Raw genomic sequence first — 12,500 nt, 5'->3', positions numbered from 1 at the left:
TCTCGGTAATAAGTACAGTAACGTAATCATATGCTCAGGCTTATCATATACACATTTGTTTTCTAAATTTTCCTTGCCATCATCAAACTCATCACCATTATCCGTATCATCATCTCCCGCAATGACTACTATCATCATATTGATAATTGTCATATCTAAAATCCTAATGTGCATATCAGAATACTACTATTAAATATTCTTGAGTATCTTCCCAAGATTATTTTCATCACCACATCTAACAATATCATCAAAACCACCACCACCGGCAACATCAACATCATCACTGCCACCTATACTGTTATAACCATCACAACAACCACAACCGCCACCACCGCCGCCGCAACCACCACCATCACACAATCACCACCACCACCATAACCACCACCACCACCCACCACCACCACCACCACCCCCAACACCACCTCAATCACCACCACCACCATCCCAAACCACCAACAACCCCAAACCAACACAACCACAACCCTACCACCACTACGACCACTACCACAACAACCACAACCATCACAACCACAACCACCACCAGCCTCCTCATCTAATAATATAATCTTCGACAGCAACATCTTCATCCTCATCATCATGATCTTCGTCATTTTCATCATCATCAACAGCATCAGCATTTTCTTCCTCATCATTAATTTGACACTAGTTAAACGTATTGCTAGTATATTCTGCCATCTGATCAGTGTTAGGAGAAAATAAGAGGTATATAAGTTGACCTGCTGAAATGAGACTACACATGTTTCACTAAAAGCAAAATTAGCAAAATGTAAAAATTGTGAAGCCAATATATTACTTCTTTTTAATATTTCTTTTACTATTACTATTTTGTAACGCCAATATATGTATTACAAAATAAGTTAAGTGTGTTAATTGACGAACCCGTTCCGTTTTTGATTCATCTAAGGATCATACATAAATATGCATTTTATGCATTTTTGCCTAAATGTTTCATCTTCCCTACTGTCAGCGGAATTAGATGGCTTAAAGATGTGCACTTTTTGTGTAAATATATCCGTCCGTGCGTCAGTTTTTTGTCTCCTGTATCACAAAAGCTTTTGTTGTTAATGTTGTGGAACTTACGAAAATAGTAATAAACACGTTGTATTTTAAATGTTCTTTCAACATAATAGGAAACTTTTTTACCTTTTTTGTAAAAGTGTAATTTTTGAAAGTGTTACGCAATAAATTCAAAAAGTATATCCGCAAGAGTTATGCATATGTTTGCTCATATAAAACACATTAACCTGCTAACCTTGGTAACTGGGTGATATTTTCAACATAAATACTGTTAGTTCTTATACAAAAGTTAAATGTGGATATATGTGTGTCCTATAGACCCAAGTCAATTTAGACAATCAGTGCGTATGTTTTATAATAATATTAAAAGTAATGTTTTCGTTTCGTTTGTCTGAAAAAAGTGGGCATATAAGTTAAAACAGTCACACTTTAATTGATCGTTATGTTCAAATAAGCAAGTAATTAACACTCATTTATTGATATACCTTATAATTACAACATATTTCCATTAAATATTTATTTAAACAAAGCAAGAACATTTTATTTCTCGCAATTCTTTCAAGAAGACACTTGTATCTTGTTGGTGATTGCTTTGGCAGTGGTTTGTTTTAACTGCGGCGATAGTTGTTGTTGCGGTAGATGAATTGGTGGTGGTGGTGGTGGTGGCAGTTGTGTTGATGTCGGCAAAGTGACGGTGGTGGCGGTTGTTGCGGTTGTTGCGGTTGTTGCGATGGTGGCAGTGGTGGTTGTTTTGGCGATGGCGGAGGTTGTGACTTTGTTGGCTGTGTGCCTGTGTTTTCAATGGTTTTGGTGGTTGTGGTGGCGGCGGTAGTGTTAGTGGTTTCTATAGTGGCAGTGATGACAGTGGTTGCGGAGCTTGCGATGATTCGGTAGTCGCAACAATGTGGGTGGTGTCAGTGGTTTTGGTGGTGTAGGTGGTGGATGTGATGGCTGTGTTTTTAGTGTTGGCAGTGGGGGCGATGTCAGCAGAGGTGATTGCAGTGTTCAATAGGGGGGGGATTAGTGGTTTTGATGGGGGCAGTGGTTGATGTGATAACGGTGGAAACAATGGTATCGTTATTGCGTGGGTGTCAGTGATGTCGGTGGTTGCGGTAGTTTCGCTTGTTCTTTTGTGGCGTGGTCGACAGTGGTTTTGGTGATGGTTGTGGTGGCGGTTGTGGTGGTGGTGGTGGTGGCGGTGGTGGCTGTGGTGGTGATAGGGGCGGTGGAGACGATAATGGAAGTGATTGCTCTATGGCGAAGGTGTCATTGATTTTTGTGCGTGCGGTGGTGATAGCGGCGTCCATGGTGGTGCAGTTGGTTCGCTAGTTGCAGTGCTTTCGGTTTAAGCGCAGGAGTCAGTGGTTTTGGTGGTGGCGAAGGTGTCAGTGATGTCGGTGGTCTCGGAAGTTAATGTGGTAGCGCCGTTGGCATGAGTGTCAGTGGTTTCGATGGTAGCGTTAGTTGCGTGATTGTCAATTTGTCAGTGATTTTGGTTGTAGCGGTGATAGAGGTGGTGGCTGTGCTGGCAGTAGAGTCGATGGTGTAGTTGGTGGTGGTGGATGAGGCGATGATGGCTGTTTGTGGTGCTTGTGGTGGTGTTGGTTTTGTCATTGGTTTCGGTGGTGGCGATGGTGGCGGTTGTGTCATTGGTTTCGGTAGTGTCCTTGGTTTCGGTGATTGCGGTACAGTCAATGAAATTTGTGTTTGCGTTTGTGGCGTGAGTGTTAGTGGTTTTGGTGGTGGCGGTGGTGGCGTGGATATTAATAGTTTCGTTGATTACTGTGATGGCGGTGGTTGCGGTGGTAACGGTCGAGGCGATGGTGGCGGTGATGGTGGTGGTAGCGGTGATTAAGATGATTAATGTGTGTTGCGTTGGTGTCAGTATTGGTGGTGTTGGTGTTTTAAGGTGGTGACGGTAGCGTAGATGTTGGCGACGGTGGAGATGATGGGTGTGATTGCGATGGTAGCCGTTGTGGCGTTGGTTGCTTAGATGACAGTGGAGGCGATGAAGATGGTGATGATTGTGAATGCGATGGTAGCTTTGTAAGCAGTGGTGGCGATTCTGGCATTTTTGGCGATGTGTTCGATGTTTTGGTAGTGGCGGGTGGTGGCGGTGTTGATTTTGGTATCAGTGCTTCCGAAACTTGCTATAATAGCGATTGTGACAGTGGTTTCGATGGTGGCGGCGATTTGGGACTTGGCGGTTTAGGCGGTGGTTGTGGTGGTGTCATAAATTACGGTGGTTGCAGTGATGACGCTATTGTAAATTGTTTCGATTGGTCATTGATGGTGGTTTCGATGGTGGCAGTGGTGGCGATCATGGTGGCTGTGATGGCAGTGATAGCTGCGTTGGCAGTGCTTGCGCTTGAACCGGTGGTGGCGGTGATGGCGATTTCGTTGGTGGCAGTTGTTTCGGTGGTGTCGGTGATCGCGGTGGATTCATGCCTTCGGTGGTTCCGGTTGTTTCTGTGATGGCGTTGATGTCAGTGGTTTCGGTGGTGGTGGTGCTGGTGATGGTTGCTGTGATTGCATTAGTGGCAGTGGTTTCGATGGTGGCATGGGTGATTGTGGTTTCGTTGCTTGCGGTGATTGTGGTGTCGTTGTTTGCGGTGATGTTGGTGGTTTCGATGTTGGCGGTGATTGTTGTGATTGCGGTTGTTTCGGTGTTGTCGGTGGTTGCGATGGTGTCGCTTGAGGCGGTGTGGTCAGTGGTTTCGGTGATGGTGCTGGTGTCAGTAGTTTTGGTGTTTTCAGTATGGTGGTATTTGCGGTGGTGTTCAAAGGTTTCGAAGGTTTCGAAGGTTGCGGTAATAGCGGTTGTGGTGGTGGTTTTAGTGGCGCTAGTGTTTGCTATAGACCTGACACGCAAAAATCAATAATTTTAAGTGAGTTCATTTATCGGTTGTATTTTCAGAAAACTTGTGAACTTTTTTTTATCCCCACCGATAACCTTTAAATTGTGTTAACCTGTGTGTAAATTGAATGTTTAATAATATGAATTTGTGTGCTGTTACAACTTACAATACCGAAACCACAAACATCACCGCAACGGCGATGGTGTCAGTGGTGTCGGTTGTGTCAGTGGTGTTGATGGGACCGGTGGTGGCGGTGGTGGCGATAGTTGTGATGGCGCTGGTGCCGGTTGTGGCGACGGTTTGGGTTGTTTTGATGCTGGCGATGTAAGATGTTAATGGCGGTGGTGGCGCTGGAAGCGCTGGTTGTGTTTAATGTGGTGGTTACGTTGTTCACCGGATGGCGGTGGTGGCGTTGTTTGTGTTAGTGGAAGTGATGGTGGTTGCAACGATGGCGGAGTTGGTGGTGGTGGCGGCGGTGGTTGCTATGATAGTGATGGTGGTTCTGGTATTCACGGATTTGATGGCGAATTTTTGAGAATGTACATAATATATTATTTCTGAAAATGAATATGGGAACGTTTTGATGCATTTTGTAACAGACAGGGTTTTTTCCAGACAAAATATACTGTTTTTCAACCACATAGATACTTCTGAAAAGAAGGACTTTTAGAATATAAGTAACATTTTCAATCATACCCGTGGAAATATAATGACTTCAAAATATATAAAATGATTTTGTCAATTCAATTCAGACAATACTATGTAATATTTACACATGAATTCAATACAATGAGATGACAATTTCTATCCGTTTTAATTCAAATTTATTTTGTAATTTAATGAAGTTCGCAAACAAGATCAAAAATAGTGAGAGATATATATTGGTATGTTGAGTACATATTGCCAATGTATGACCAGAATAACATATTTAGAGTCCATGGCTGTTTAGGTTTGCTGTATCAAACCAATCGAAAAACGTTCAACAGCATCCAGTTTAATATAAATAAAGGGAATATGATATAATGTATATTAACATATTAAGATTGATAAAATCATTCGTGCTTTTAATACAAATATCTCATCGTAATAGATAGATATAAGATTTCAGTGTTTCTTTTTTCAAAAAGTCGGAAGCAGCAATCTCAACCTCTCATTTAGCAGGAGCTCGCTGGAGATCACTCTACTTGCTCACCACTAGACAATTCCATTCAATTTGTTTGCGTTTTTCATCGTTTTTTTTATGTTAGCATTACACTTGTGAACCTAGGTGGTATTTTAATCCACACCGGGAACCTGTGAATTATGTCTACCTTTGAGTAAATTGAATGTTTAAGCATCTGACGTTTTTTGTTGTTACTTCAAACTTACCGCAGTGAAAGTTGCATTAGACACATGTTTTAAAATACATGTAATTGACGTCAAGCTTTCCTTGTTCAAATGTATCAACAACAACAACATAACCTTTATTAAGCTCACATCACAAATATTAGTCTGTGGTCTGTTTGATTGGATTGAAGAACTGTGTCTGTTGTTGTTTCTTCCTTTTTATGCTTTCCCACAAAACTGTCCAGTTTTCTGCATTTCTGCTACGAATTAATGGCACTGTGAAATATTCTGACTGTTACATGTGGATTTTGAATATAGAAATCTACCGTTTTTCGTGAAGGTATTTATAAGGCAACAAACTCGAATCCAAAGACGACGGTTGTTATAAAGAATACTATGTTAGTGTGATTGTGTACTTAAATTTATCCCACGAGTGAAGAAAGGTTTACATGGCGAGGCTTGCCGAGCCTTGTAAGTCTTTCTGACACGAGTGGGATAAATTTAAGTACACAATCACACTAACATAGTATTCTATTTATCCTACAATATTGTTTTATTTAATTTATTCCTAAAATAAAAGCAAAAACACATGAAATAAACTGAATCTTACATTGCGTAGTAATATTTATTGTGATCTTTCCTGTTTACGGAAATCGAAATAGTCCTTAAGAATTCCACGCAAAAGAAAAGTAATGAGACAAAATATCGCTTTACGCCTCGATTCAAATTTAATCAGCGTTCCAAATGTAACACACTCAAGTAGAACACAGACGGTTGTGTTCAAGCTACAATTCTTGTTTCACCACTGTAAAAATCCAAAAAACAAACATGGCTCCCGCCATTTTGAAATTTACAAAATGTGTAGACACATACCGTGGCTACGTGAAGCATGATTTAGCATTTATTCCCGCCGATATTGTTAATTTTAGTCTTTAAACAAGTCTTCTTTTACACACTTTATACTTACTAACATAAAATTATTGTTCTACTCACCGAAGTTGTATAAAGACCACGTCCATGTTTATTTTCGTAATTTTTAATTTGCTTCCATGACGAGTTAAAATTCTAGACAAATTTTTTCATCGCCATCCATCTTTTCCATTTTAAAGCACTGGATGTAAGCAGGCAATTCTTTATGGATAGACATTCTTTGATCGACTGACAAAGGAACGACTACACCATCAAAGAAATTACCTTTTTAAGTTAATTTCTAATTAAACATCGATTTCCTTCGAAAAGTTAAAGGACAATTCACTGACACTTTTCTTAAATTTAATCCTTCAATTGTTCAACAAAACATTGCGTTATTCGAGTACATTCGACATTTTAACTAAATCGAAAATGCAGTCTCACCAGTTTCATTCCAGTTTTATATCCAAACACTGTGTTTTTCACATTCATAATATTATAGTAATCCATCGTAAACACACACACAATCGTAAAGTCGTTAAACGACTGCGTACCCAATGACCTAAATGACGCAATCAGGGGTGAAAGGCCAAAAAAAAAACAAGTCCCTACGTAATGTTCTAAAAATAAGTGTGGATGAAACCTGATCTAAAAAACTGTGGAGAAACCTTCTCTTTTCTTTATGAGTCGTTTTTGTTCTATAAAATAATTTAGCTGTAGGATTAACGGTAATGCTTGACAGAAAACATATGTAAGATGTTTTCAGAGTTCAAGTTCGTGTAAGGCATCACTGCCAATATTTTTAAATCGGAAAAATGTTATTAAAAGAATGTCTTGGTACATTTACATGTTATGTATGGTTCAGATAACTATTCCTAAGAAAATAGATCGACGTAAATCGACGACAAAATTTGTTGTTTGATATCGGTTCGAAAACGTTGTGATTGCCCTACCAATCTTGATTGTATTGCGCAATGGTCTGAATCATTGTATTTAATAACGAAATTATACGATTTAGGGCTCAATATATTACACGATAGCGAATAATGATGAAAGCAGTTTGAGGTAAGAATTAAACTGCAGGACTTTGATGCAGTCCAAGAGACTAATGCTTTCAATACAAGTACAATATATATCATCAGCGCGTGATGTCATGACGTTACAAACACGTCATGAATCCAAGAAATAACATCAACTAACAATTTAAAATTCATGGGGCTTTGTGAGAATGGTTACATGTCACGGATTAAATATAATTTTAAGAAGGATTTATTTACTAATAACTAAATAATTTTAATATGTATTTTGTTTAGATAAAATACAACAGATACCAGTCTTTATAAGAGTAGCATTCCAAAGCGTTTATTTGTTATGACCATAGGTTGGTAAACCGGCACATTAATGCTTTGAATGTATCAACTGCTGGTGAATGCATTTATTTCCTCTGAATATTGCAATAAATACAATGCCTATATTTCAAGCTATCATGCTCACAATCTTAAGTGTGAGAAATAGGCTCCAGTTGTGTTGCACTACACATGGAGACAGCGAAAAAAGAGCAAACACCTACATTATAACTAGCATACTTATTGTAAACATAAATTTGCGATGACTAAACTTGTTTTCGCTATATGTTCGAAAATGTTCTGGTGGACTTTACATTTATGATTGTTTACAAATTTGAAACTTTGTTTCTAATGGATACGATTGAGAGGTCAATGCTATAGTTGAATGCGATTAGTGGTAAACGCAGTATTAGTGCCGAAGGAAACTGCATGACATCGACACAGTCCACCAAACTATTGCCTTCAATGCGAGTACAATAGATATATCAACAGCGGCGTGGTGTCACGCCATCGAACACACGCCATGAATCCAACACATAACGTCACATGAGGTTTTGTGAGAATGTTCTCATTTCACGGATTCAGCCTTTACTTTTAATAGGATTTAATTGCGGTATATTTATGAATCTAAAAAAACTTCAGCACTAACATTGGTGAACTGACACGTTTTCGTAAATACTGGTCGAAATAATTTGAGAAATGTATGTGCGAATGCGGGTTTAAATGAATTAAAACATTATCGTATTCGTGTATTCGAAGGATTCGTTACAGATTTAGAGTAAAGTTAGAGCATGTCATTTGCTTATTTGGCTTGAATTATGCATAATGATATATTTCCTTTCCCGTATTAGTGCCTACTCACAGAGTATAACGGAATACATGCATTAAGTAGAAAGGTACTGGAATAAATAATTATCTTTCAAAACGACACTGAGTATCAAAGTTAAAGTGAACAATCTGTTCATGGTATATATAACGGTATATGTTTTAATTATATTGTTGAAAATATAACATTTCGTTGAAACTTTTTTCAATACAGTATGGAACCGGTTTATTTTTTTATCAGCCGCTCAAAGTGACGGGATATACAATTGAGTAGAATATGTTGGAATATACATTGTTTAACCTATCTACACGTATATTTATTATGTATTATTATGAAACTTGTTCACTGTTGGTGTTGTTTTAACAAAAACAGGAACCTACGAAACATGTTACCTGTATAACTTGAATGTCTTATCACTGACGTATTTTGCTGCTACTTTAGGAATCAGAGTCACAACTATTAACGGTGTTCGTTATATTCCTCATTGAGTAAATTTGAAACATGTAAACATATGTTACTTTAATGGTTTATCAAATGGCACTGGTTGATATTTTTCAGGTATCTGTATAACAACCAATTACGCAACATTTCCCGGGCGGCGTTCCGGGGCTTGGCAAAACTACCTGCTCTGTGAGTTTCAATAGACATATGATTTTTCGTGAAATAAATGCCGTCCGGCTGTCCATATATGCATGACTTAGTCTGTGATCTGCTTGATATACTTTGATAACTGTATATCTTGTTGTTTCGTTGTCTTTTGATTGTACAATGTTTTGGCAAATTATGTGAACAATGCTGTTCAATTAAACTGTGAAATATTCTTGTCAGTTGCTTAATTTTGGTTTTGAATATAGACACTTGCTTGCTTTTTCCATATAGTACATAAGCAGACGAATGTTAAAAAATCTATGATTATTTAACATGTTAAATATTTTAGAGCATTAAATAGGCGGTATAGTTATCGTCCGTTGCTTAAGTTACGTTTCGTTTTTTAAAGGCATTTAAGCGACAACAAACTCGAATCCATAGACAACGGTGTATTTGAAGGAATGCCGGATCTAAATGAACTGTAAGAAATTTTCATATTACGAATGTGAAATTATGATTTATAATTTTCTATTTTGTTCATGCATTGCTTCCTGTCGTTTCAAGTACAAGTATTTTTGTCTACTTATACTAACCTATCATTTTATGCGTCGCTTGATCATGAGTTATAATAATTTTTAATGTTATTATACTTATGTTTAAACGAAAATGCATTTGGCAAGATTTCCCCCGTGTTTTGCCATACCAAGACACCTATTAATGATATAGCCACATAACATTTAAAGTAAGAGTTGATCTTATTGAAATACGTCATGCGCACGTTGTCAATAATCTACTTTCCTCTTCTTTTAAAAACACAAATATCATAATATATTGTCCGTTTTCCGAGATTTAAATACGATAGACACTATCACTATTCAATGACAATAAATTGCATTCGGTGTATAGGTCTAAGACTTTTTTTACAATTTTTTTAAGTGGAAAAGGCCACGAGGAAAACGAACACATTCGACATAACAAATTCTATATTTTAGGAAAAGCTTTATTATTGCGCTTGTTAACGTACATAGAAACACATATATTTTTGATCAATCAATTCTATATACATATAGAGATTCTTCAAAACGGCAAAAAATACTGCTTCATTTAACAGGTTGGCAATCGGGATGCCAACGCAAGATATCATCTGCGTGTCCACTTATTGTTTATTAATAGTTTCGATGGTCAATTTTAATAAATGATTAAATATAAATATTCGATAACTATAATATACGATTTTCGAATTAAGTGGCAACAAGAAAATACTAAATTTCATGGAGCTTATATATTCTATTTTAACTGTGGTAACATTTTACTGATTATTGTTACTTACTATCAAACCTGTGACTTAAGCTTATCTGGCGATTTCTAAAACTCCAGGAATGTTTTCTTCTGATGATAGCGCGTGTATGTGTTTCTGTAAACACAATATTTACGGCAAAGACGAATCTGTAATCCCTAAATCTGAATAGGTAGTGGATAGGATGTCCGCCTAGCGACCGGGAGGCAAACGTTTCGATCGCTATTGGGCGGGGGGGGGCGGTTTGTTAAAGCCAAATAATAGTATTATAATGATTGCGTACAATAGTTATCCATTCTTTAAATGTTCCCTAAAATAAACAACAACACCACCGCTAGATCTACGTGCATTTTGGTGTAGATTTTTACTATAAAAAGTTCAAGATATTAAATCAATAAGAGTAATAACGTTTGACTTTTTATTCCAAGATTCGTACATTAAACAGATATCAAGAGAAGAAATTAATTAACAAAATTAACAGTACTTTTTTACAATCTGTTAAACAATTAACGATCCAAGACAAGATTGAAATCCCACTGTCACCGTGCCCCTACGCGCGCGGCGGTACCCCATCTATTTAGAGGTGTCGTAAGCAAGGTACGCACACTTCTCTTTCCGCCTCGCGTCTTTCATCTTGGGAACCAGCTTCCGCCTCTTCTGGATAACATTCTGTGGTAACATCTCAAACATCCTTAAAAGTGTTGCATTCTTTACAATGCTTTCGCGCCATTTCCCGTTCTTCGAAGTACGAAAACTTCGTCACAAAGTTTCTTACCTTCCCCGCAGTCGGTGCGCCTGGGGAACGATGCACACGTTCGAACCTGATGGAATCCATAAACTCACGTGCCATTAGGAAATCGTCCTCGAAATATTGACGAAGCTTAAGCTCCGTCACTTCCGGCGTCTCGTTACCTGAAGCGTTGTCTTCCGGATCACTGGTGAACATAAGATTGTTCTTCATGCTCTGCGACTGGAGGTACGAAACATCATCGCGCATGGCTTCTCGCACCTTCTTGAGCTCGTCGATTCGTGATGCCATCTGCGCTGCGAGAATGTCCGCCCCGTCCACCTTGTCTTCAACCCGCTTCACTCGATCGGCCCCCTTCTTCATCCGATAGTCTTATGCCACCCACAACTTGTTCATGTCCGTCTCCTTGCCCCTGATCCTCTTCTCAATTACTTAAAAAATTCTTAGTTTCTTCTCTACGGATTCAAGTTGGTTACCTGTAGTTTTCATAATCACCATAAGGTCCCTGTTCGTAGGTTCGGAATTGCCACCATCCGCCATTTTGTGTCCACTATTTTAGCATCCACTGGCACAAACACACTATTACGCAGTTGATCTCCGAACAACACCGACTTTGTCCTATTTAGCTAATCGTTTACTGAAGTAATTTCTGTACTCGAACTCCCGGACGGGCCTCGTTGTTTATGCACTTTACTATTGTTGCTATTGTTTTGGCCTTTGTCACTACTATTCATATGTTATCTCTTTTAATTGTTTGAATTATTCTACGAACACCAAGTAAAATAATATTGAGCACGTTTAATTCTTTTTACTAAAAATTAAAAAATATGCATTTAATCCAGTAAATAAAATATTTTCCTCTCTCCACTTAAAAGCGCGGCCATGTGCGCCTTATCATGTTACGTAGTTTGAACTTCTTGAATGACAAATAACTTTCCATGTTCCTTATTTAGCGGCGAAAACAAACTAACATGGTATTGATAAATACATAAATAGTTGACTCGTTTTAGACAAAAATCTTTTATTTTTATAACAAGATTGATTATCAAAGTTATCGGGTACAGTTTAATACATGTTCAACATTATTTAACTTAAAACGTGCCAGTTTTTATAATATTTAGGTTATCTCCTGCACAAAGACACTAATATATACGTACATTAGTACCATGTCATTATGTAATATTATATAATATTATATTTGAATAGCATACTGACCGATATATTGCATTAAACATTTATCTCAATGTAATAATGGCGCATTCATTTTCGTGAACTTACAGTAAATGCAATTGATCATTGTTGGATAATGTTCCATGTTCCCGTTATTCGGAAGTATGAATCTACCAGAACTATATTTTTACATGCTTTATTATCGTGTTAATCGATTTCCGCAATACCATAATGATAGCATTTATTATTTATACGAATGAATACTTTGGATTAAATTTATATACCATCTACTTATGATACATTCACGCGTCGTTTAAAGTTGACTGTTTTGGCTTATTATAATACATCATGCGCACGCTGTCAATGCTCTTCTGTCTCTCTTTTTAACACTCAA

The 12,500-nt window shown here is 37.8% G+C and overlaps 1 long non-coding RNA gene across 1 annotated transcript in view; it reads left to right on the top strand.

Moving 5' to 3' along the window:
* The first annotated feature begins 9,307 nt into the window (after positions 1 to 9,307).
* Positions 9,308 to 12,500, top strand: part of LOC127861574 (uncharacterized) — a 35,449-nt gene continuing 32,256 nt past the window's right edge. Inside the window, exon 1 of the long non-coding RNA XR_008040272.1 lies at positions 9,308 to 9,372. This is a non-coding gene — a long non-coding RNA (uncharacterized LOC127861574). The remainder of the gene's footprint in view (positions 9,373 to 12,500) is intronic.

Source organism: Dreissena polymorpha, chromosome 16, assembly GCF_020536995.1.
Source record: "Dreissena polymorpha isolate Duluth1 chromosome 16, UMN_Dpol_1.0, whole genome shotgun sequence".
Classification (NCBI taxonomy): Eukaryota; Metazoa; Mollusca; class Bivalvia; order Myida; family Dreissenidae; genus Dreissena; species Dreissena polymorpha.
Note: the sequence above shows the minus strand (reverse complement) of the source record. Positions and strands in the feature narration are given on the sequence as shown.